At 43.5% G+C, this 26,284-nt stretch overlaps 1 protein-coding gene across 5 annotated transcripts in view; it reads right to left on the bottom strand.

Moving 5' to 3' along the window:
* Nucleotides 1-26,284, bottom strand: part of pard3ab (par-3 family cell polarity regulator alpha, b) — a 296,671-nt gene that overhangs the window by 216,048 nt on the left and 54,339 nt on the right. The gene's annotated exons all lie outside the window — the stretch shown is intronic.

Below are 26,284 nucleotides of genomic sequence, written 5' to 3'. Positions count from 1 at the left end.
TGCAGCCACACACACCTTTTTTATATATATTGAAGTACATCAGTGGTGTGTTTGAGTGTGTGTGTGTGTGTGTGTGTGTGTGAGTGTGTGTGTGTGTGTGTGTCTGCTCTCTCTCCTCCTGCTGTTCTGTCAGAGATTGAAGAGGTTATTTCATAAAGGACCATCTCCAGGCCCGCCTCAGACCCAATCATCCCCCCAGCAAATCTCATTTACACCAGACCCTGGGGACACTGCGGCCATTTCTGCTGCTAACTCCACTCACACACACTCTCACACACACACACACACACACACACACTCGAGCAGCAGCAGCAGTCGAGGGGCAGCGGGGACGAGTTAAGCTGCAAGAAACGTGTTCGTTTCACTGATTCTCATCGAAATGTAGGTTTGTAAGTCAGTGCAGAGCTCAGGTCCGATCTAACTCTGATCTGCACACAAACTTCTCTGGACACGTCTGAAGTTTTCAACCATCGACCATTCGAAGCAGCTGAAAATGAAGTTGGTCCATTTTTTGAATATGTGTCAGAGTCTGAAAACGGGGTAAACTCAACAATGACTGGTCTGATCTTCCTTCTCAAAATCTATTATTTGCAGAGAGTGGTCAATACAAACAATATTAAATGAAATGACCAGCGCTAAGAATAACCTGCCTACTTGTGGGACAGTTTGTATGAAAACACCCTAAAGATGTAGGCTAATGTGAACAGGCCTAAAAATAAAACTGAAGCATTTTTTTGTTTGTTTGTTTGATCCTCTCTTTTACTGGCTCCTGCTGCCATGTTGAAGTTTCAGATGCGTCTGAGGAAAACTTTGGACTTCAATCACAGTAGTTAAAGGTTATAGCTACAACTTTTTCATCAAAATGATAAATTTTTCAAAAATAATAATAATTGACGGGTCCAAAATATATAAATAACGTCGGCATGAAATGATCTCTGCACCAACAGCATTAGTAGGCTACGTTGATGTCACATGAGGCGGAGCTCAGAGGAGTCAGATCGTGACAGCTCTGTGGAGAAATGGCATCGTGCTAATGCTAATGCTAATGCTAACTAACGGTCAGCTGGTACTGTAATGTTACCGGTGCAGGTGTGATGCTTTGTCAGGTTTGTCTGCAGGTGAGTTAGTATGAAATGATTCAGATGTGTTTCCAGTCCGCAGTCAACACCAGAGCTGCTGCTCATTAAATGCTATTAGCGTTAGCTTAGCTTTAGCTAGCCGCTCCCGGTGTAGAAGGCTACCTGGCAACCAGTACAGTTGAAGGTTGGAGCGAGAGCGGGTAAGTGTGAGTGCGACACTTAACTGGCCGGGAGGAATTGAACTTTTAGCTAACACCTTTAAGGTAAAATGTTTTGGGTTATTCAAATTGAATAATCATTTTTCCTAAAATATAAATTTGAAGAAGAAAAAACAAAACAAAAAAAAACACATCCATTCCCGTTCTTCTTCAGTGTTACACACAAACAAGTGATTCCAGACCAGTGTCGGTCTCCACACCTGCCGAGGTGACCACATGTCACCTCATGGAGCGCAGAGGATCAGGACTGTGCGTTTGATAATTAGCTTGGCTTCTCCCTGCTGGGGTGGAGACTCAGAGGAAGAGCAGCAGCAGAGTGTGTGTGTGTGTGTGTCTGTTTGCATCATGCTCAGACTCGGACTCATCATCAGCATCTCTGTTATGACAACCGAGCCTGTGGAGCGGTGTGTGCACGTTCCTGTATCTGTGTTTGCATCATCTTCATCAGCGTCTCTGTTATGGCAACCGAGTGTTCCTAAAATCTATGTGTGTGTGTATGTGTGTGTGTGTGTGTCGGGGGGATGAGGTTAACAGTGGCCGACCGGGCCGAGGGGGTTTAGTGTCTTGCTCAAGGTCTGACACATGGGTAAAGACGTTGTCCAGACTGACAAACTACTGCAGGAACTCAACTCTTGGCTTTTCAGCTGCGGGATAATCAAACCACTCACTGGGCTCGTAATTACTAAAGATTTCCTGTGATACTTGCCCTGATTTTCTGGCCAAAGATGCAGTAAAGCAGAATATCTTTATGACTTTCAAACATCTGGAAACAGTTTGCATCCAAAAAAGAGAGAGAGAGAAAAAAAGAAACCACAGTCTCTTGTGTTTTTGGAAATAGTAAACAATTTTTTCATCGAATTAGGAAGAAGAAAAGCCTCTGACTACTGCAGCCTGAGGGCTCAGCAAACATGGAGGTCAGCTGGTTAAAGAGCCGCGCTAATGTCTTCACATATTTGACCTCATGAAATCTCTGATATTTTAATGGAGGGTTAAGTTTCAGCGTCTTCCGGCTCAGTGTTTTGGATTTGGATCAGCTGAGTGCTACAGCGCCACACAGCAGGACACTGTTCCTCTGACGTTTACATCGTGTTTGAGTGTGGAGGATTTGGAGTTTTGCAGCAAAAATGCAAAAGCTTGACAGTCATTTACATGACACTTGGAAAAAAACAAAGTATGGCCTGAATCCGTCTGTAACTGGACAATTAAAGTTCATGTAAACACGTTAGTCCAACTAAGACTGGCAGGCCCGGCTCTAGCCATTTTGGTGCCCTAGGCGAGATTACTCCCAGGCGCCCCCCCCCCAACAATGATCAATAATGATAACGTAGCAGTGTATCTGTATGTCCCCTCTGACCCCGAGATACACAACATGAGAATAACCTGTTGTGATGCTTGAAATGGGTATACGAAAGTCTTAGCTTCACAAAAGCAGTGGAATATACTGTATGAATAAAAGCTAATAGATACGTGTGGAAAACAAGTTAAAATTAAATTTTGTGAAATTGCTTTTTGAGCATACATGTTATCTGTCATTCTATTTTCACCAAATGTCTCAAATGTAAAATAAAAGAAGCTAAATATTGACTTAACATTACATTTCTAACTTCATGAGATGTGTGTAGCCCTAAATGAGAAATTAGCTTTTTTTTCTCCAAACAAAATATCAACTAAACAGACAAAAAACACAACATTTACAATATTTAACCTATATAATGTACCCTCCATGTGTTGTCACTGTGGTGCTGTTTGAGAGGTAAAAAAAAAAAAAATGGTTTGAGAGCTCAGCAGGTCTGTATACAGAGCTGGAGCTGTGGCCCTGCTGTCTGAGCAGGCTGAAGTCTCAACTCTCTCTTCTTTTTTCAGTATCTTCCTCATCAAATGAGTCAGAACTTTCAGCCTCTGAAGTAGGCTACCGTCATCCTCCTCACTGCTTCTCTCTCTCTCTCTCCTATCGATTCTGCGGGTTCGAAGCGCTTCACAGCTGTTCTTTTGATTGACAGGTCGTCAAGGGCGGCGTAAAATGACCGAAATATAAACAAAAACATATCGAGACGGTCGCGCAAACGAGCTGGCATTTGTGCCGACTTTGAGGATTAATGCAACCAAGTATCCACACATCTAATTAAAAATGTGGCGTTTATAACAAGAAAACGGCTTGAAAGCATTCCCACTGCAGACAGGTACCTCTGCTGTGTGTGTGACTGCGGGGAGAGCGGGGGGGGGGGCAGTACCAATGGGCATGTGGGGGAGAGAGGGGGGGCGACTTAGTAAGTAATGTTGTAACATATTATTATTACTTTTTAATAGGTATTGCTTTGCATTTAAATTAACGTGGGGTTATTTTTTGTATTAAGAAATAATAGTACCAACTAGTTATAAAAATAGTGAAAGTTACACTTTTTTTCTTTCCCATTTGTGGCGCTGGCGCCCCCTGGATGGACGGCGCCCTTAGCATTTGCCTATACGGCCTATGCCACGGGCCGGCCCTGAAGACTGGACTTCTCCAGATCTGACTAAAACGCCCAGACAATGTGATTGAAAACTGATTTTCTTCTGCATGTATTCGCCTCAACCTGACTGAAACTGGACAATGCATGTGCGCATGCTTCGCAACATGAAGTAGAGAAGCGATCCGAGCCCGCCTAGCCTGATGCATCAGCCCCGGTTCGGTGCATTTCACAACAAACAACACACAGTACAACCAGCAAGAACGAGTTTTTTTAACAAAAAAAATGGTCAGGAACTCCAGTTGAGAACCCTCTTGCGATCTCAAGTTATTTACTTGGTGACAGAAAAGTCAACCTGAAAGGCCGCTGAAAAGACGCATATCGCCACCTAGTGTTGAGGAGGCAACACGTTTCCAGTTAACTATTCGCTTTTCCCTGTTGCATGTAAACTGGGACAAGGACAGAACTCTGATGAGACGTCCAACTTAACTGTACATGTAAACACACCGAGTGTCACCAGTAAGGTCGGAACTTGAGATAGTTACTGCTACGATTTAAAGCTAAACAAATCAAATGTAAGTTAAACTGAATACATGTTGTGCAGGTTTCCATCCAGCCATTGACTTCCATTCATTCATATGCACGACATCTCATTCTGGTGATATCAAATGGACAAAACTAAAGCCAACTTAACGACCTGGAGACTTAACCTTATGTCACAGGTTTGCTAATAGATTTTTACACCATTGTTAAAGTGAATGGGAACCAACGGGAGCCTGGGAAGTGTCAGGAAATGCTTTCAGGCGCTCCGTGTGCAACAGTTTCCTCCTCCTTCACTGACCGGACCAGGACTGACACACTACACATGCAGTATAGTTGCACTTCTACCCTTTCACATACGCTCACAATCACATACTTCACATCCTCTCCCCTCTTCAGTCACTTCATACATCAGACGATAACAGGATGTCTTGCCGCTCGGGGTCAGTTTCTGCTGCTGAGAGGACCGTGCGCTTGTGCTTGTGTTTGGATCTGATAAAAACAGAAAGTGGAGCGTTTGGCCACGAGTCAACAATCTGCTTATTTAACACTGAGTTCCTGAGATCTAGAGGAAGAAAAGCAGGGAGACAACATTTGTGAATACTTCTCCACTGCGGGCCAGCGCCAACTTGGCACTTGTTGATTGGCCATAATGGCTTTAACATGCGCTGAGAGCAGAGAGGTTGTGGCCTTTGTGCCAGCGTCACACAGTGAATGAATGAATGGCAGGATATCAGGAGCTCGCCATCACACATCCAGCAGCTTCCTCAACCTGCGGCTCCAGATAAGTGCTGCTATCTGTTCACCCTGCCAATCACACAGAGTGATGTTGTTCACCCTGTTGTGTTGGGGAAAAAAAGAAAAAAGAAAAGTCTATTGTTGTTTGTATGGACAGCAGCAAATATGCGAAAGGAGCAGCAGGAGATTCACTCCACTGCAGTGAATCGACGGCCTTTGTCTGGACTCTGGAGGAATCGACCGAAACACTCGCTGCTGATGTGGGAAGAAGTTTGTGTTTTATTTCTTGAAGTTACATCACTGAGTGATCTGCAAAGCATGAGATCAAGTTTGAGTTGTAGTGTTGGTGTTGACTACAGACAAAAGAGATCATCTTTAAGGCCGGGTATCAAACATAACACTGCACAGCTGCATCTGTCGGTTACTAAGATAAGAGGATATGATGTACATCCTTTTTTCTGTCTTTTTCATTTATAGATTTACAATCAAATGTTTAAGAAGCTGGAAAAACAAGAAATCTCTCATGTTTTCACCGTCAATGTTCATCAGTATCAGAACTTATAGGACCAAGCACCCAACCTGCGGGGACAGAGCCTTTTCCATCGCTGCCCCCTCCCTCTGGATCTCACTCCCCAAAGTAACCCATCCGTATGTACATTCAAGACCATGCTCAAAACACACCTTTTTAAATTAGCTTTTAATATATAATTATTTTGTGTTTTATACTGTTTTTTGTGTTTTATACTGTTTTATTGCTGTTTTTAACTGAATTACACTCTGACTTGCTCTATTTTATGATGATTTTTAAAGTGTAAAGTGTCTTTGAGCATTTGTAAAAGCGCTTACATCATCATCATCATCATCAAATGTTGGTTGGCTGATCGTCATCAGTCCCAAACTAAATGTAATTTCCAATATTTGAAACGCGTTGAGTCGGCTATCTAAGGTCAACACCGGAGGGTTGGTCAGATTCTCATAGTCTATGTGTTTTCAATCTGATACTTACTGATGTAAATCTGGAAATCAGAAAGCTCTAAAGCGTGATCAATATGAACAATAAGGTTTATAAGAAGCAATATTTTAAACATGCATACGTACAAAGATGCAGAGGGCACTGTGTTTTACTGAAGTAAAGATCTTATGCATGAAGATGTGAAGCAATGATTCAGAAACTGTAATGAAGAACATTGATATAAGAACATAAAGTCAAATACTAAAAAACAACAACTGTTCATCTAAGAAAGACAAACATTCAGACAACAGTGCTCTTTTCTTTAGCTTCGCAGCTTAAACCCAAAGATCTTCTTATGCTTTATTATTATTATAATTTTTTTTTCTATCCATGAACCATCTGCGACTCCTAGTGAGAGACGCTCCATTTATTTTTTTTGTGCGACCGCGACGTGTTTGTGACAACTTCACGGGCCATCAAAGCCCAGGCGGTGGAAGGATGTGAAGTGACTAAGCAAACATTCCCGATCACATCACATCACAACATCCTGTTTATCCCCCTTCCTCTCTCCCTGCCACTTCCTGCCGGAGGAAGTTGGGTTTCTGAGGTTTACGGGAGGACGTCGACGCGGCGGCGGCGCTGCAGGTGAAGTAACGCGGCGGCTGTGATGTCATCGACAGAGTTATCACCTGACATTTAGTCGTGACGGAGAGAGAGGAGATCACATATGACAGCTTCTGTTCTGCTCGCAGGTTTCCTTCTTGACCTCACACTCCCACACACACACACACACCAGGGCACCAAATAATAGAGCATGTAGTGAGCATGTACAGTAAATACACATACCACCAAAGGACAAACACACACATTAAATCACCTCCTTCCTGTCGTCCCTCACAAACACTCAGCGGAACAGTAACTAGAGTCCCAGCAGGAGCAGCAGCACCCAGGGGAGCATGATGTAACACACACACACACACACACACACACACACACACACACACACACACACACACACACACACACACACACACACACTTCCTCTCTACGACCAGCAGCCTGATGATGATGATGATGATGGTGGTGATGGTGGTGGTGATGAAGACCTGAGCCATGTTAAACCTGAAGCCACACTGACCCCTGGTGGAGGAGAGCGGTAGTGTCTTTAGATTCTGCACCGTCATTAAGGAGCTTCATGGTTATTGGAGCCTCGTGGAGACACATGGAGTTCATCGTCATGGAGACACACGGAGTTCATCGTCACGACAACAGCAGATCAAAACTAAACTGATCCAGTGTGACGGACTAGAAAATCTACAACTACTGCAGCTGTTTGTTACTGTCTTTGTTCTACAGCTTAGAGACGTCAACGCAACCGCTGCTGCACAAGTCAGTGGATCAGGTGAAGGAGGAGGAGGAGGAAGAGGGGGAGGAGAAGAAGGAGTGAGTAGAGGAGGAGAAGAAGGAGAAGGAGGGAGTAGAAGGAGTGAGTAGAGGAGGAGAAGAAGGAGGGAGTAGAAGGAGGGAGTAGAGGAGGAGGAGAAGGAGAAGGAGAAGAAGGAGAAGGAGAAGAAGGAGGAGGAGGAGGGAGTAGAAGGAGTGAGTAGAGGAGGAGAAGAAGGAGAAGGAGAAGAAGGAGAAGGAGAAGAAGGAGGAGGAGGAGAAGGAGAAGGAGGGAGTAGAAGGAGTGAGTAGAGGAGAAGAAGGAGGAGGAGGAGGAGGAGGAGGAGGAGTAGAAGGAGGGAGTAGAAGGAGTGAGCAGAGGAGGAGAAGAAGGAGGAGAAGGAGGAGAAGAAGGAGGGAGTAGAAGGAGTGAGTAGAGGAGGAGAAGAAGGAGAAGGAGGAGGAGGAGGAGAAAGAGAAGGAGGGAGTAGAAGGAGTGAGTAGAGGAGGAGAAGAAGGAGAAGGAGGAGAAGGAGGAGGAGGAGAAGGAGGGAGTAGAAGGAGTGAGTAGAGGAGGAGAAGAAGGAGAAGGAGGAGGAGAAGAAGGAGGGAGTAGAAGGAGTGAGTAGAGGAGGAGAAGAAGGAGAAGGAGGAGGAGGAGGAGGAGAAAGAGAAGGAGGGAGTAGAAGGAGTGAGTAGAGGAGGAGAAGGAGAAGGAGGAGGAGAAGAAGGAGGAGGAGAAGACGGAGAAGGAGAAGAAGGAGTGAGTAGAGGAGGAGGAGAAGGAGAAGGAGGAGAAGAATGAGGGAGTAGAAGGAGGAGGAGAAGAAGGAGGGAGTAGAAGGAGTGAGTAGAGGAGGAGAAGAAGGAGAAGGAGAAGGAGGAGAAGGAGGGAGTAGAGGAGGAGAAGAAGGAGAAGGAGGAGGAGGAGGCGGAGAAGGAGGAGGAGGAGAAGGAGGGAGTAGAGGAGGAGAAGAAGGAGAAGGAGAAGGAGGAGGAGGAGGGATTAGAAGGAGTGAGTAGAGGAGGAGAAGAAGGAGAATGAGAAGGAGGAGGAGGAGAAGGAGGAGAAGAAGGAGGGAGTAGAAGGAGGGAGTAGAGGAGGAGAAGAAGGAGAAGGAGAAGAAGGAGAAGGAGGAGAAGGAGGGAGTAGAATGAGTGAGGAGGAGAAGAAGGAGGAGGAGAAGGAGGGAGGAGAAGGAGTGAGTAGAGGAGGAGAAGAAGGAGGGAGGAGAAGGAGTGAGTAGAGGAGGAGAAGAAGAAGGAGAAGAAGGAGAAGGAGAAGAAGGAGGAGGAGAAGGAGGGAGGAGAAGGAGTGAGTAGAGGAGGAGAAGAAGGAGGGAGGAGAAGGAGTGAGTAGAGGAGGAGAAGAAGAAGGAGAAGGAGGGAGTAGAAGGAGGAGGGAGTAGAAGGAGTGAGTAGAGGAGGAGAAGAAGGAGAAGGAGAAGAAGGAGGGAGTAGAAGAAGAAGGAGAAGAAGGAGAAGGAGGAGAAGGAGTGAGTAGAGGAGGAGAAGAAGGAGGAGGAGGAGAAGAAGGAGGGAGTAGAAGGAGTGAGTAGAGGAGGAGAAGAAGGAGAAGGAGAAGGAGGAGGAGGAGGAGGAGAAGGAGGGAGTAGAAGGAGGAGGAGAAGGAGGAGAACAAGAAGAAGAAGGTGATAACAAATAAGACATTTGTTTTTTTTTTTTTATAATTTTATCAATTCCATGATGTCAACAATGTTCCGTCACCCTCGGTGCTGGAAACAGTTACCGTGGCAACCGCAGCCCAGTCGCTGCTGGACAGCATCGACCTCACGGAGCAGAGACCTTACATCTGCTCCGTCACACAGTAACATTTATTATATTCACACGATCTGAAGTTCACATTCAGATTGATTCAGTTTGATCTGGATTTCAGACATGTCAGAGTCAGAACACACAGTTTGGTAGAATGAGAGGGGGTGTGTGAACCGGCTGCAACTGAGACACACACACACACACACACACACACACACACACACACACACACAGTGACTCAGCCAACCCAGCTGCGGTCTGTGGGAACAGGCAGCACAGGCAGGAAGTATAGTGTGTGTGTCTATTTTTTATGTGTGTGAGGGGACAGAATAAAAGCTCATGAGAAGAAGAATGAATGAATGAGCATCAGTGTAAATGTGTTGAGCTGATCATTTATAGTTTATTTCTATTATTAGCAAACCGATGAAAATGACTTTGATGAGTCGTGTGTGGACGACTCAAATCGTCCAGTGGCAGGAAACATGTGACAATCACTTTCAGGAACTAAAATAATTAATAAAACTTGAAACTCTTCCTTTATTTTTTTAGTTAGTAGTGTTTTTCCTCGTCTTGCTGATTCAGCAGATGAGGTTTTTGACGTTCCTCTTCACACAGGGTGTAGGTTACTGTCGGTTTGAATTCTCATCGACTGACTGGGTTAAAAGTCGCTGTCAGATTTTTTTTTTTTTTCGTCAACTCTCTGAGGTTTCAGCAGCGAGATGTGAAGACAGACGCTGAAACCTGCTGAGCCAAGTCTGTAAAGAAGCCAGAAACTGACTGAGATCCTGAGTTCTGGGGCCAAACCGACGTGATGTTAGGGGTGGGTATTGCCAAGGACCTCACGATACGATACGCATCACGATACTTGAGTCATGATACGATACGATATTGCGATATCCAAATTTTGCGATATATTGCGATATTCTACGATATTCTACATAGTTCACTGAAAAATGTAAAAGGCATTATGCATCTTAAAATCCGAGTTGTATGTACATCAGATGATAGTGATAATATATGGGACAAACTGAGTCAAAACAATGTAATTCAAATTATCCATGCCATTTTATACAAGTGCAAGTTACAACAACATATTTGCATGTATAACACACTGTCTGAGGTAGCAGTACAGTGACACCTCGCGGACTGGATTTACGCCTGAAACATGATTTATTATTTGAAAAAAAAAATTGAATTTTTTTTTTTTTTGGGGGGGGGGGGGGAATCGATATTTAAATATTGAATATCGATATCGTATCGCGATATAAAGTATCGTGATATATTGCCATATCGATATTTTTGCCCACCCCTACGTAATGTGGCATCTCCGTTTCAACAACTGTATTAAACTCTGCAGCTGATCATCATCATCCTGAGTCCTGCAGCATCAGTCAGCACATTCAGAGCTGGTGAAACATGCAGTCTTATCAGGTTAGAGAAGTTCACACACACACACACACACACACACACACACACTTATTTCCTCCAGACACTTTGCTACTGTTTTGAGAACCAACACTTTCCCCTGTCTGATGTTTATTATCACTGGAAGTGGACTGTGATGCAGGACCAGCGGCGCTGCTTCCCGCTCTGAGCTCCCTCCCGCCCAGAGTTTTCAGACAGGAAAGTCGATCTGCTGAACTCTCCTCCTCCCACAATCCCCTGCTGCGTCCCACCGTGCCTGTGGTTCAGAGCCTGTAACTTACTGTAAGGTGTCCAAAAAAAACAACAAAACGATCCCATTCCTCCCCCTGACTCCTCCCATTAGCCCCCCCCCCCCCCCCTCCTTTCTGCATGTTCAAGTCAGGGGGATCAGGGGGTCAGGGTCTATAAGAATACAGTTGAGGATGGCTGCAAGAGGAGTTATGTATTGTATTGTACTGTATTGTATGTATTTCTAAAGCCTGAGAAGGTGTCTGGAATAATTGCATTTCATTGCACTGGCTGTACACTGTACTTTTAATGTATATGACAAATCAACGATTGAATTTAATAGCCTACTAACAATAAATATGTATATATAATATGATTACCTATAGTTTATCTGTACAGTTGTCATCATTTCTTGTACCGTATATTTTGTCGCACACACTGCTGGAAATGCACTTTTTTTTTAAAAGAGCAATATTTATAAGTGTGGGAGGAAACATCTTTAAAGCATAATATTGAGATATTTTGCATGGCAATGTTGTATCGATCTACGGACAAGTATTGGTTTGAACAGACTAAGAAGTTTATCTTATTAGAAAAAACAGATCATGTTACCAAAGTTTTTATTTGGAGACATAATTTGCAGTTGAAAAAAGAAAATAAACCACAATATATCTCAGCCTATATAGCAGGGCATCTGGTCATTCCCACCCCTAGTATTTATTATCTGTGTTCTATATTCTTTCACTGTTGTTGTCTGCTGCTGCTGCTGCGCTGTAAATTTGACCTCATCTTATCTAAAATGTCACCATTTAATACATAGCACCAGAGTTAGGAGCTCATTTACATCTGCAGTCCTTTGGCAGACCACATACAAAACATAAAACATTAAATTCAACATTTCTTCAATGTTTTAAAAACACAACAACTGTCTTAACGTTGCATTCAGTCTTGTGTGCCTATATCACAACCTTGTTCTTCATAGAAATCTCTAGTTTCTTGCTGATTGTGACGTTCACTAACGTTACATCATTGATGCTAATATATTTTCATGCCAGATGCAGCAGATGATACGAAATTTAACTCAAGTCCGACAGCAAATTAACTGAACTTTTTTGGGGGGGTAAATTATAGCAGTGCTGTCTCATTTCACAGAGAAATATTTCCTTGCTTCTCCGTTTCAAGGGGTAAGAGTAGGGGAAGGGCTGAGGGCTGAGGGCTGAGGGCAGGGGATGAGATGAGATATGTGACTGGGTCTAACTCTAACTTATTCCGAGAGCGCAAAGTGAAACAGTGATCAATTTCTCCCTGTAATTAAGCTTTAAAGCAGAAGAGTAACTCAAGGTTGTCTGCCTCAGCAGCAGTAATTAACACAGAGTCGGTGTCAAACTGTCAAAGTTTGGCTCTTTGATTAAAGCTGATGCAGCAGCCCACAGTGGGTGGCGAACGGGAGGCTGCAGCTGCTGACGATCACATCTAAAGACTCTTCATCCAAGCTGAAACAAACCAAAAATACTCTTGTTACTCCAATTAAGAGTGATGAGCTGGAACTTTAGGGAACGATCGGCCCCTGAGAGAGACTCCCCATCAAATGACTGAGGGCGCTGCGCTGCAATGATGCGACACCACCACAAGAGGGCAGCAGAAGTCTTTATATTAATTCTTCTTCGGCATCATCGCAACGCTTTGCAGCTTCACATACAAGTCCAGCCTGCACACACACAGACACACTGATCCATCACAGCAGCAGCAGGAGAACCAAACTTTAAAAATAACCATCCTGTCAAACATCTGGGTGAAAGATGCAGGGAGAGAAGATGAGACGCAACGGACGAAAGGACGAAGGAAGTGATGGATGGAGTAGAGAGAGGAGGAATAAATACAAGAGTTAAGGGGGGCTTTAATCTTATTACCACCAACACACACACACACATCTGCTGTGAGCTGCTGTAATCCCATTGACTCCTAAAACTGTCTTTGTCTCCTCCTGACAATTATCTCACCATGATTAAGATGAAAAAGCTCTAAGCCAATAGAAAATCCAGGACCAACCCCCACAACCCACAACCCCCACCCCCCTCCTCCTCTGATAAATCAGATCTCCAGACAATAGTTTGCCGTCTTTGTTTGCCAGCTGTTATCTCTCCTCTCTCCTCCTCCTCCTCCTCCTCCTCCTCCCTGCAGACTGGATGCAGAACTTTCTTGAAATCACAAACACACACCAGCAGAAGATTCAGGCCGCCCCTGGCCGTCCTCGCACCTCGCCAGGGTGGCTAATTAAGCTTAGCGTGAAGGAGGAAGCAGTTGGCATTAAAAGGGTCACCATTAGCGAGGAAGTCCTTCCAAAAAAGAAAAAAGGAAAAAGAAAACACCCTGTACCCGTCACACACACACACACCAACACAGAGCTGCACTGCTGCACGTCACAGGCTTCTTATTACAGGAGCCTAATTAAGTCCATGAAGGGAATGAGAGAGAGCTGACAGGTGAATTCATGGATGTCCGTCCACACCCCGGCAACAGTGGTGACCATTTCAGCTTAACACCCTGAGCACAAAACTCCCCCCCCCCCCACACTTCCTCCTCCTCTGTTATTTTAGCTCTGTCCATATTTAGTTGTCCTGCTGAAAGCTCCTGGTGCCGCTGGTAAATGAGTTTGTGTTACTGGTGGTAACACAAACTAATACTGGAGCTACGGCTAAAACGAGGTGTCTGCCCCCCACCCAAGTGTTTTATGCAGGATGCCGACTGTCAGCGGAAATGTCAGAGTTAAGATGTAATTAGGGTTGCAAAATTCCGGTAATTTTCAACATTGGAAACTTTCCATGGGAATTTATGGGAATAAATCTGAAATTTACAAAATTGAAGGTTGTGCCCTTTAAAGCAGAAGTAAGCGATCCGGTGGTTTTGGCTAACTTCCTGTCAGCAGATGGAGTTAGCAGTCCCCGCCCTCGTCCCTACGTCAACACATTCACGCGCATCCCTTGGCTGCACACACAGAGAGGACCGCCCCTTTATGCCGTTCTCTCTCCTCATTGGATAAAGGTTGTAGGATACAAGTAAAGTTTTCTCCTCGGCTTACAGCAGAGCAGAGTGACTGACAGACCCGTGTTTCAGACCAAACGCTCTATGTAAGTGATTGCTGTCGGAAGATATAACTATTTAAGACTTATATTAACACAAACATTCACCTTACTTCTGCTTTAACTTTAATATAGTTGGGAGAACTCGAGAATTAAAACTTGATGAAGTTCTACTCACAGATAAATCTGTTGAAATGTCATGTTTTTTAATTGTAGTGTTTGCATGGATGTCTGCTTATGACAAAACAAAATATTTACATTTATGTTTGGATATGATACAGTTTGTTTAAATTACCCCCAATTTCCAGTTAATAAATTCCCATAATTCCCATGGAAAGCTTTCAATTTGGAATATTTCCGCCCCTTTGCAACCCTAGATGTATGTAATCAATGGAGCTTCTTCCTTCCTCTGCAATTTGATACAAGAGCATCCACTAAGTGTTTCAAGTGATAATAGGAGAAGTGTGTCTCTCTGTGTCCATGTACGGTGTTGTGCAGCTGCAGCCGTTGTGTTGTGTTGGGTTGAGCTGAGTCCTGACCCAGGGAGGAGAGTCTGGTTCAGGCTCTGACCACAGAAGGAGAAGACCGTCGGCCTGCAGCGGTTACCTCACTGCTAACCTGTGTGTTCACCCCATCTATAATGCACACACACAAAATAAAAAGCACAACCTGCAAATGAATGCACTTTACACACCTATGCATGCACTCACTCACAGGTGAGTAATCATGACTCAGCCAAGGTGAAATGCTGAGGCTGCTTAAGTGTGCGTGTGTGAGTAATCGCTCCACAAAGCACCTTGTGTAACGTTCAGGGTAACTCTGTATTTACAAGCGTCGCCGTTTCCTAGAAAACTGATGAGCAGCTGTGATTGCTGATGTTATCTCACGTTGTCTTTGTGCCACACACACACACACACACACACACACACACACACACACACACACACACACTGGACCTACAGGTGAAAGACTAATGTCACACTGCTGGAAGTCCAACTGAAGCTCCTCCTCCTCCTCTTCCTCATCCTCTTCCTGTTCCAGCATCATTCGACTGACCTGAACCTAAAAGCTCGAATGACTCAACTTCTGCTACGAAAACCACAGTTCGTTAGGAATCAACAACATCCAACTTCTGACCTCACTTCAGCGTCACATCTGTACATCAGTGAGTTGATGAGTTGAGTTTTGAGAGACTGAGATGAGAGGCTGTTTCGTTTCTATTCTATTCTATTCTATGGAGAGAAAAAAACATAATCTGTCTTTCTTTGTAACTGCAAATTATACACAAACATACAATTAGATGAATCCTATTAACAATGTTTCCAATAAAATAGTGGAAATTGACCAGACATAAACTACAACACAATAATGTATCATTCTTGATCTTTCTTTAGAGATTAAATAAATGAGTTGATATGTATTATTCTCAGACTAATGTGCCATAATATAATATATTACAATACAGTATTACGGCCACCATATCAAATATGTTACCTAATATATAAAAAGAAAATCTATTTGACAAACAAAACGCTGGCCTGCATAATGTCTTGATAGTGTTGGATATTGCAATATTCAATTCAATTTGTTATAATCACTCAGACTTATATATTTTCCCTATAATTATTATTATAGAAAATCATTGAAATAATGAAATCTGTAAAGTTAAACATCCTCACCATCTGTTCTTATTTTATGTTTAATATCAATGTGTGTTTGAATCTTCTCTTGCAGCGGTGTACAGTAGTCACGGCAACCAACATCATCATCATCATCAAGGGACATTACACACCTTTTATTTTTACCCATGAGCCACCCTGAGCCTGGCTGGGAAGCTCCCATAAGGCCTTGCATTCATTAACGGGGTGAGTGGTGCCACTGTTTTTGCAGAGCACAAGCGACGCGCTGTTTGAACACGACGCAGCTTTTTTTTTTTGCTATTTTAAAAATAAAGTTCAGCTCACGCATCAAAACTCCAGTGATTTATTAAGACAGAAGCCGGGGCTTGTTGCCTGGATAATTGACAGAGATGCAATTAGACGTTGTTAAACTCCACAATTATGTGTTGTTGTGCGTAGACTGCATGTGTGTATTTGATGGAGGCTTCGTGGTAAAACAACATCTGAGGCCGGGTTTGCCAAGTCGCCTGCAGAAAGAACGGAGCAGAGAGATGTTATAAAACACACACTGAAGAATGTAATCCACAGTGTGTCTCTGTATCTGGTCTGTGTGTGTGTGTGTGTGTGTGTGTGTGTGTGTGTGTGTGTGTGTGTGTGTGTGTGTGTGTGATTGTGCACTCATGAGTGTGCGATCAATCACGTCTTATATCAATAACCTTTTTTGTGGACGACATGAAATCCCAGTGCGTCGCTTTGTGTCGGTCCCAGAGTCTCCGCGCACAGTTTCTGTGTCACTCCGGCTGAGTCTGGTACAAAGTTGTCATCTTGTTCTCATTAGGAGGCTGGAGAGAGGGAGGAGGAGGAGGAGGAGGAGGAGGAGGAGGGATAGCCGGGAATAAATGAGGTCATCCCCAACTCTCTCTCTCTCTCTCTCAGGAAAGATCCTCAGGCCGGAGGAGAAGTTGTGTGGGTGTGGTTCGTCCCTCCACGCGTGAAAGACACGGACCAACATCACATCAGTTTAAAACTCTGGATACTGAGCCACAGAGAGAGGAGAAGCAGCCTGAGCCAGAATCAATCCATCATTCATTCATTCATTCATTCATTCATTCATTCATTCATTGGGTGGCTACAGTATGAGCCTGGCCCGTGTTCAGTTATTCCAGGGGAGGGTCCCGGTGTCGGTCCGAACTCCAGTTTGTATTTCAGTCTATATGAGAAGCTTGTTTTAGATCTTCTGGCTGACCTCTCATCCATCCCAACCACGGTGTCGCTCCGGTCCAGACAACACCACTATCTATGGTATCCATGTCCCCGGCATTGGCTTTAAAAAGAGGCTACAGCTGGGTAGCACACACACACACACACACACACACTTGTACAGCTATACATGTGAGGACCAGTTTGAGTTTTAAACCATCAGAGTGAGGACATTTTGGCCAGTTTTCACTTTCTCAGACCCCTTCCAAGGGCTGTTTGAGGGTTGAGGGCTTTATAATAACTAGGTTATTATACAGTAATTAGGTTTAAAGCCCCAGTGTGTAACTTATTTGGCTTTTTATTAGCAAAAGTCAAATCTATCTTTCATAAATCCGTATTTCACTGAAGTGGAATCACAGCTGCATACAAATGAAAGCTTTCTGGTACCTTAGAATGAGTTGTTACAAATACATAAGTGGGCGATGCACCGAACTGAGGCGGCCATGTTGCATTGCCATTTTTTACATTCAGTGGCGGTAAAACGTGGGTCAGGTAAACAATACGACATCACCATGGTATTGTTTTGCCTCATGCTGGCGGACCACTTGTTTACATAGACGCTTGTTTATCCTGTTACATGCAGCGTCTGTTGTCTGTCTGACATCTGCCTGATTTCACGTGAATGCAACATCAAGAATACGTTCAGATATGCAACCGCACCGCTAGATGGGGGGAATTCCTACATATTACCTATATATACCTATACCTTCTATTATTACCTTTAAGTTAGGAGTTAAGAGTAATGGTTAAGGTTAGGCATTTGTTTTGGATGGTTAAGGTTAGGGTAAGGGGCTAAGGGATATATTATGTCAATGAGTGTCCTCACAAAGATAGCATTACAAACTATGTGTGTGTGTGTGTGTGTGTGTGTGTGTGTGTGTGTGTGTGTGTGTGTGTGTGTGTGTGTGTGTGTGTGTGTGTGTGTGTGTCCTTTAGTTTGCACAACTTTAAAAACAATGCAACATGACAACCAGGCTCAGGCTGAACTGAAAAATGACACCTGCATTCAGGAGGTCACGACTGGACCGTCCTTCACATGTGTCCTCCTCCTTCTCGTCTCCTGAGAAACAGCAGGTGAACCCTTTAACCTATCCCAGCATGCACTGGGCCGCACAGATAGTGAAACAGACGACAGCAAACAACGGTGACAGAAAGCCAGAGGATCACATCGCTCTGAGCTGAAACTTGTGTCGACAGCTCGTGGAAGAAGTTATAAAAAAAAAAAATACCAAAAGAAAAGTTAACACGTTGTCCTGGTTGCTATAGGAGACGGGAGGAAAAGAGGAAACCCTCTCTGGGATGGACCCTCTGGATTTGGACGCTGCCATAATCTGTATGTGTTTCATATATTCCAGAGATGACAAAACGTGAAAAGCACAAAGCATTCTGGGTAGCCTATATACTGTAAGGGTGCCTGTTTGGACACTTTTCAGGCATGGATCTCCGCTGTGTCAGTGATAACAGGACTCAGCGGGACTCGGCCTCGCAGCGTCTTAGGAAAAAAAAAAAATCAATATCAGACATAACAAACGAGACGGAGGATCGATGCGTGTAAACACCTCGGTGTGTTTCTGGGCGTCAGCTGAAACAGAGGCAGAGCTGGGGCAGGTTGGGGGGGGAGGGGTAGATGTTGTTTACCACCCAGTGCATGCTGGGAATGATAGAGATAGATACCCGGTTTAAAACGATGGAGTAAAAACATTATTTGACATCACGAGCATCAAGTAGCTCCTTGAGTAAATGCTGCTGCAGCTGACACCGAGGATCAGATCACTCCATTCACACACACACACACACACACACACACACACACACACACACACACACACACACACAAATATGTCAGTGGCAGTCTCAGTGTCTCTTGTGGTTGTGCGATAGGACAGACAGAAGACTGAGGGAGTCGTTTTAAGAAACTCCTGGAGGTTTATTTAACCTCCCGGCCCCTCCTGTCTGTCTGTCTGTCTGTCTATATTCAGCTCAGACCGGGACATCGTCTGGATCCACAGCAAACACACACACACACACAAACAAACAAACAAAAAAATCCAGAATAAGAAGTGTAAGAACGTTTCTACCCGGCAACAGCAAGAAAAAGAGAGCGGAGGAGGAAACAGAAATATTCTGACATGAACTAAAATAAGACAAAGTGTTCAGGGGGATCCACACACACACACCACAGAAACTGAGGTGTCTGTAACACACGGTGATGGAGTAGCGGCAGCCACAGCTGCACACACACACACATGCACACACACACGCACACACACATGCACACACACACGACCACAGGAATGTGGAGCTGGCACAACCCAGGTGTCATCATTCAGGGTCGTGACATCGCTGCAGGAGTGTGTGTAGGGACGAGCCTGTCACCGGACACCTGGGGCATGTCACAGTGTGTGTGTGTGTGTGTGTGTGGAGGAGTGCATGAGAGACAAATTACAAAAATATGTGTGCCCATGTGTGTGCCCGTGTGTGTGTGTGTGTGTGTGTTATTCTGAGCCACGTACAGGAGCTGTGTCCTCGTTAACGTTTTATCTAATTACACGTGTGTGTGTGTCCGCTAAGACGAGTGAAAATATCTGCAGTGGATTCAGAGCGACGGCTCCACGAGACGTTTAGGTTTCCTACTGGATCTCTGCAAAAATCATTCGTACGTTCAATCTTTTCAAAACTGGACGACTGCGACTCGCTCCTCTCTGGTCATGAGGAGAAAAAACCTCTCTCACAGCTCGGCCCCTGGCTGGATCAGGATCAGTCCTCACTTCTCTTCAGTTCAGTTCAGTTCAGTTCACTTTATTGTGCCCTATAGGGGAAATTAGTTGTGTATTTCAGAATCGATTTTAAGAATTTACTGATGACTGTTAAAGAACCACAGGGATCTACTGGTCGTTCACCACATAGGAGCCAGGAACACAGACTCAGGTCCTCAGGTCCTGCTCCTCTAGCTGCATCTAGAGCCGCCCAACTGTGAAGAGTGAGTCACTCACTTCTTTCTAATTACTTCTTTAAACTTTATCGATCACAAAATGCTGAAAAAATTACAATATCATCATATTGTGACTTAAAGGGATAGTGCAACATTTTGGCAAATTGGCATTGCCATAATCCCTATAGTCATAGCAGTAGGTTCGTTACCTTTAATTGTCGGTGCAAGCTATTTTTAGAACGGCGGAGCAGAGCCGTGAGCTGCTCAGAGCTACACTACGGAGGCTAATGGGATTTATTGGTTTCCCTCATCAAACTCATCAAATACACAACCCAGCAACTCCACAACGCTCTGGTGGACAAGTTGTGAGCTGCACATTCACCACGCTATGAGATAATAACACAACGTTACCACACAGAGTTGTTTTAGAGGGAAATACAGAGACTGCTTGATGAAAAACTGCCAGTTTTGGACTGAGACCATGCAGCAGAACATGTTTGATCCTGGAGCTGCAGGAGGAGAGATGCAGGCTCATCATTCATTCACAGGAAGAGAAAATAAATTGAACTTTCTGACATGAATTTGGCAAAATATCAACAGATCAATGGACAATTAACAATTAATAGTTATAGGACTCAGTGGTGTGATAAACAGTTCGCTAAAAGACGTACAGTAAGTTAAAAAAAAAAGATCCAAATGGGTTCTATTGTCCGCCTCATGCTGTTGCTATGGTTACCTGCCGTAAAATAAACCCCACACACTGATTTAGGAGAGCGGTTCAAGTACTGACCAACTATGTTGTTAAGTGTTTGTTAACACAGTTTTAAACGGGAGGGCTTTGCCAGGCGAGCCAATCAGAGACAAGTATTTTCCACCCAGCTGCCTGCCAGGGAGAGGGAGAGAGCGGTCGCCGCGGTTAATGAAGGTCAGAGATGAGTTAACGCAGCTCGGCTCGGCTCTCACTTAGTGAAAGAAGGTGGAAAAAGAAAAAAAAAAAGGAAGAGAAGGAAGGAAGGAAGATGAAGGGATGGAAAGAAGAAGATGGCATCTGGAAAAACATTTAAAAGTTTGAGGGCAGGACGCCACTTTTCCTGGCAGGGATGATGCATAGTGTATCAGCACAGTAGCACACGCACACACACACACACACTTTCACACTTAACTCAGAGGCATTAACACACACACTATGTGATAGTATACTGTATATACCGGGTGCTTCATGCAGCCTGTGTGTTTCACTCCAGTGTGAGCTAATAAAAGTGTCGGGCCCATTCCTCCCAGTCTTTAAAAAGCTCCTGTGGAATGGCAGAGATGAGTCACAGCTGCCAGAGACCACCAGTCATGTTCAGCTGGAGTCACACACACACACACACACACACACACACACACACACACACACACACACACACACACACACACACACACACACACACACACACACACACACACACACACACACACACACACACACACACACACACACACACACACACACACACACACACACACACACACACACACACACACACACACACACACACACACACACACACACACACACACACACACACACACACACACACACACTCCTTCATCCTTCCCTCTCTTCTCAGGCCAAGTCGTCCGACCAATGTGTTTTGTACCACGTACCTCTACTGACTCCACATCCATCCCTTCATAGAGAAATGGCTCCTCTTACTGTACGTTCCAATATCCCACAACATCAGACTTATGCTGCGTTCAAAACAACTCGGAAGTTGGAAAAAAAATGAGCTTCGAGTCGTAAAAAAAAAAATGAATTGAACGGCGTCGAACTCTGAAATTACAGGTCGGAAACTCGGGTATCATTTCAGAGCTCCGACGTTTCTGACTTAGACTGTTAGAATTTGAAAACTTAAGTTATTTGTTGAAGTTTTAATGCATATTTGTGTGTATTATTGCAGTAGCCTATATGAAATACGTTTATATTAAGCTGTGATTGTTGTATTGTGTGAAATTGCGGTCCTCGTATGTGACGGAAATAACGTTTAACAGTTATAAAGGCTGTAACATTATATGTGCACTCATCTGCAGCGTCTCCTCTCCTCTTCATTTGCCTCCAAAACAAACATCGTTTACTGCTGCATTGATTTTTCATATTCAGCTCTGAGCCACAATGCGCCGAACTTCCTTCGGGTATCTATGTTTTTTCTCTTCCGAGTTCCTGCAGCGTGAACGCAATAATGTTTCCGATTTGGGAATTCCAACCTCCGAGTTGTTGTGAACGCAGCATAAACCCTCCTGAGGTCAGAGGTCAGAGGTGAAGGACAAACACACACACACTCACTCATCTCTACTGTCGGTATTTCTCAATGACACACACACAGAAGCCAGATTCATCTTCACACTTGAGCTCAAAGCCCGTCCACGTGCACACACACACACACACACAGTACACACCTGTGCTCTGGGCAGATACAAACGGTGACCTCACACTTGTGCGCTCTCACATATTCACACACACACACACACACATAGCGGGCAGGGATGTGGGCCAGCAGAGTCCATGGACTGTGGCTCTGAGCTGAACTTTCCACTGTTCGCTCTATCACACTGCAAACCGAGTCCAGAGGCTGCAGCAAAGCACTGTGGGACTGATCCAGAGTCAGTTTGCTGCCCGTCAGTCGCTACGTTTCCACTGCAGTTTTTCGCAAAATAAAAGCGAAGCGATATTTCTAAAATTTCAAAAAAGTACAATTCCTATTTGCAGGTGTTTCCATTGAAAGGTGTTTTTTTGCGAATGAGCCGTATCTCTCGTAAAGTCTAGATGTCTCACGACTGTAACGGAAGGAACTTTTGTTTGGTTATTCACACGGACATGTTTTTATGTGACACCGCCTGAGTTAAAGTTTTATTAAAATAACCTGGTTGGCTCAGACTTGGCTCATCCAGCGCTGCTCCAGCCTCTGTCAGGAGGAGACAGCGTCTCTCTGGACTGCAGTCAGCTGTCCTCTGATCAGTGGCTCACTAAGCATTTTTAATTGGTGGATTCTCAGATTTCTTTTAAATGATTTACTCCCTGAGAAGATGACCAAACTGTGCTGACTCTGAGACCCAGGTTTTAGGTTTACATCCATTATTTTTAGATAAATACATAAAACACACAAAAGATCTGATACAGTTTCCCTCACACACACACACACACACACACACTAACACACACACACATCAGCTTTGTGCTTTAACCTGCGTGTGGCCGAGAGCCAACGAGTCGTACATTATCTTAACAGCTGCTGGCAAATAACTTAACACACCTCAGTTCAGCTCATTAACACACACACACACACACACACACACACACACACACACACACAGCTATCCTCACACAAAGCACCAAGATCATCAGAGGAAGATGACATTATAATCACTGAAAAAACGAAAATCTAAGTATAATGGAGATGATATGACGCTGACATCCCTCAGGACCGGTAACGAACCACATTATTGATTGAAACAACGAGCAAAAGACGAGGAAACTGGACCAACACATTTTCTACTTTCGACTTTGACTTTTTCTTTTATACATTTACTTACTGTACTTCTACATGAATTAAATGACAGATGATTTAATCCAAAGCAACTTGGATGTGAATATCAGTTATTTGACTGAGCTGAGTGAAATCAATGAAGTATAATATCTCTGCACATTTGGAGGTGGCCCTGTTTGTTCCAGCTGTTTTTTGTTGTTCTGCTGGAATAATCCATCTCTGAACAGGACGGGAGTCTGTGACATTCAGGACACGAGATCGAGTGGGAAAACTGAAACCTCTAAGAACGGATCGTTATGTTTCCACTAGTTTAACTATGATTTTTAACTTCTAAGTGAACTTTGTGTGACAAATGTGTGGGTCACATATTATTATTGAAAGCAGAGTGTATTTATGTCTGCTGCATGTCTGGACCGGGCACTGCTTCAGACATTTATCAGGCAAAAATGCTAAATATTCTTTGTTTTTACAATCGTTTTTGACTGTTTCTGGGTAAAACAAGTATTTTAAAGACGTCACACTGAACTCATGCAAACGATTTTTTTTTTTTTTTTCACTATTTTCAACTAAATACTTCAGAAAAAGATGAACTGATTAATCAATAATTTAAATCTTCATTACAGTCCTGCTGCCTCTGACATCTGGCTGCGAATGGAAACAACTGATTTGACTTTTAACATTTTTCATTCACTTTTTTTCATGTTTGCACATTTTTAAATAACTGTATAGAATAAAAAACAGAGAAGTGAAACTGAGTTTTCACCCTGTGGCGTTCGGTGTCGGAGCTGACAGCCCGTCATACATGAAATGTGTATGTACACACTCTGTGGAGTGGAAAACGCCGGTGGGGACGGAGGAGAGAGAGAGTGTGATGACAAGCTCAACACTCGCCACACACATGAAGACACACACACACACACCTGCAGGCCCTGTAAACATGAGGTTGATAGAGTTGCGAAACGTGGAGACACAGAGAAAGTATGCTCGCCACCAACAGCGTCAAAACTCCTCCAAAGTTCGACCAAAAACACGACTGGAATTTCAGAAACTGTGAGAAAAGTCAGGTCTGAGTTTTACTACGAGTCGACCAGCTCTGCTTACATTGGCTCTGATCAGCTGTGTGATATTAGTAACACTAGAATTACTCTAAACCAGCGACTGTGTGGTCGTCGGTGCCAATAACCCACTGCTTCATAACAGCGGTTCCTCTCTTTAGACTGAGATCATAAAAGTTCCCGTTCTTCTTTTCACTGCGGTTATCAGAGCTGCAGCGACAAACTCAATCTGACATGATCTGTTCTGTTTTTTTGCTTTTGTTTGTTTAGTTTTTAAGGTGGAGCTGCTGTGGTGCATTTGTAGAGAAACAAACCTGGGAAATTCAAGCTGCATTTCTACTAAAATGCCATGAAAAGCAAAATCTAACCACAAGTCCTCATGACAAGAGTCTAACGTGATTCAATTCAACACAGTTTGATTAGTGATTTCACGATTATACATTTTCTTGGTACGATTATTGTCAGAGAAATAATCACGATATTACGATTATCACATTTCACAACACTATGAATGTGTAAAATGAAATCAAAATAGTCAAAAAATAGAATTGCATTACTAATTATTTACACAGAATAATTTAGTTAATATTCAAGTCATTAATTTAAATCTATTAAGTTTGTTTTTTTTATTACAAATGAAACGCTAACTCCGAGCTCCTACCAATTCAATGTTACATTCGGAAAATTTACATCATTTAAACCAGTATCGGTGCATTAACCTTTATTTTGGTGCGTATTTGCCTATATGGTTCCGACATAATCTTTTCTGGAAAGTGACGGTATTTAGGAATCATGACGATTAATTAATTGTGGCGTTTAATACCGTGGTTAATTGCGAAAACAAGTTATCATGACATCTCTAAGTTTGATCATAAATAATCATATAGTTGTCCAATCAAAAGGGGCTTTACAGCCTGAGGTCGAGAACTTCAGCACCTTTACTACTGAAATATTTGACCCCGTGACCTCCTGGTTGTCAGGCAGGGGTCAGGTCCCGTCGTCAGGTTCACTCGCTCACACAAGTTCAAAACCGTTTGAACCCCGAAGGCGTCGGAGGAACAGGAATCTGAGGAAGCGCCGTCCGTCAGGTGTTTAACAGTTCACGGCCCCGAGGTCGAAGCAGTGGAAACAAACTTCACATGTACGACAACAGGACAAAACCATGTCGTGATATTTCAGCTGAACAGTTTGTGAATCTGTTCTCGGGTCAGATCAGATGGACGGGGAGTTAAACCCAAATCAATCAATCAATCAATCAAATTTTATTTATATAGCACCTTTCAAAGCAAATAGATTCCGTTCAAAGTGCTTTACATTTTGACTGAACAAATATATACTATATAGAAGGTAAAACAAGAAAAGCAAGGAGACTAATGCACGAAGATTAAAAACAACAAGAGAAAACAACAACTTTAAACAATACAATTTTATAAAACAAAATAGAATAAGCCAGGCTGCTGATGTAAACATACAGTATATATATATATATATATATATATATATATATAGAGAGAGAGAGAGAGGCCTGTGCAGATCCCAGCGGTGGTAAACAATGTTATTAATGAAAGCCCAGGAACAGATAAGTGCTGCTTTGGTAAACAAAGACATGCTCTTATCTGATTGGTCAGGCAGCACTTCCTGTGACTCAACAGAGCAGCAACAGAAAGTCAGTTGTAATCTAGAGAACATGACGCCTCTGTCTGCGGCGGCACCGCGGCGCTTCATTCACCGATTTAAACTTCATCAGAGAAACGTCAGCTCCTGTGATTCGGACATTTCACTTATTTGATTAAAAAGGTAAGATACAACACAGAGACGCTCATATATTTAAGCTTTTTAGTCACTTCTTAAAACTCACTTTTATGGAAAGGCAGTAATTTGGTTTTATTGCTACTGTCCTGCTGTCTCATCTATTTATTATTTTTGTTACATTATTTTTCAGAGGTTTCTTATTCTATGTGTTTGGTTGAGACCCAACAAAAGTTCCATCATCATAGTTTTCAGAATTTTTCTATGAAAATGTAA

The sequence above is a fragment of the Trachurus trachurus genome, assembly GCF_905171665.1.
Source record: "Trachurus trachurus genome assembly, chromosome: 17".
Lineage (NCBI taxonomy): Eukaryota > Metazoa > Chordata > Actinopteri > Carangiformes > Carangidae > Trachurus > Trachurus trachurus.
Note: the sequence above shows the minus strand (reverse complement) of the source record. Positions and strands in the feature narration are given on the sequence as shown.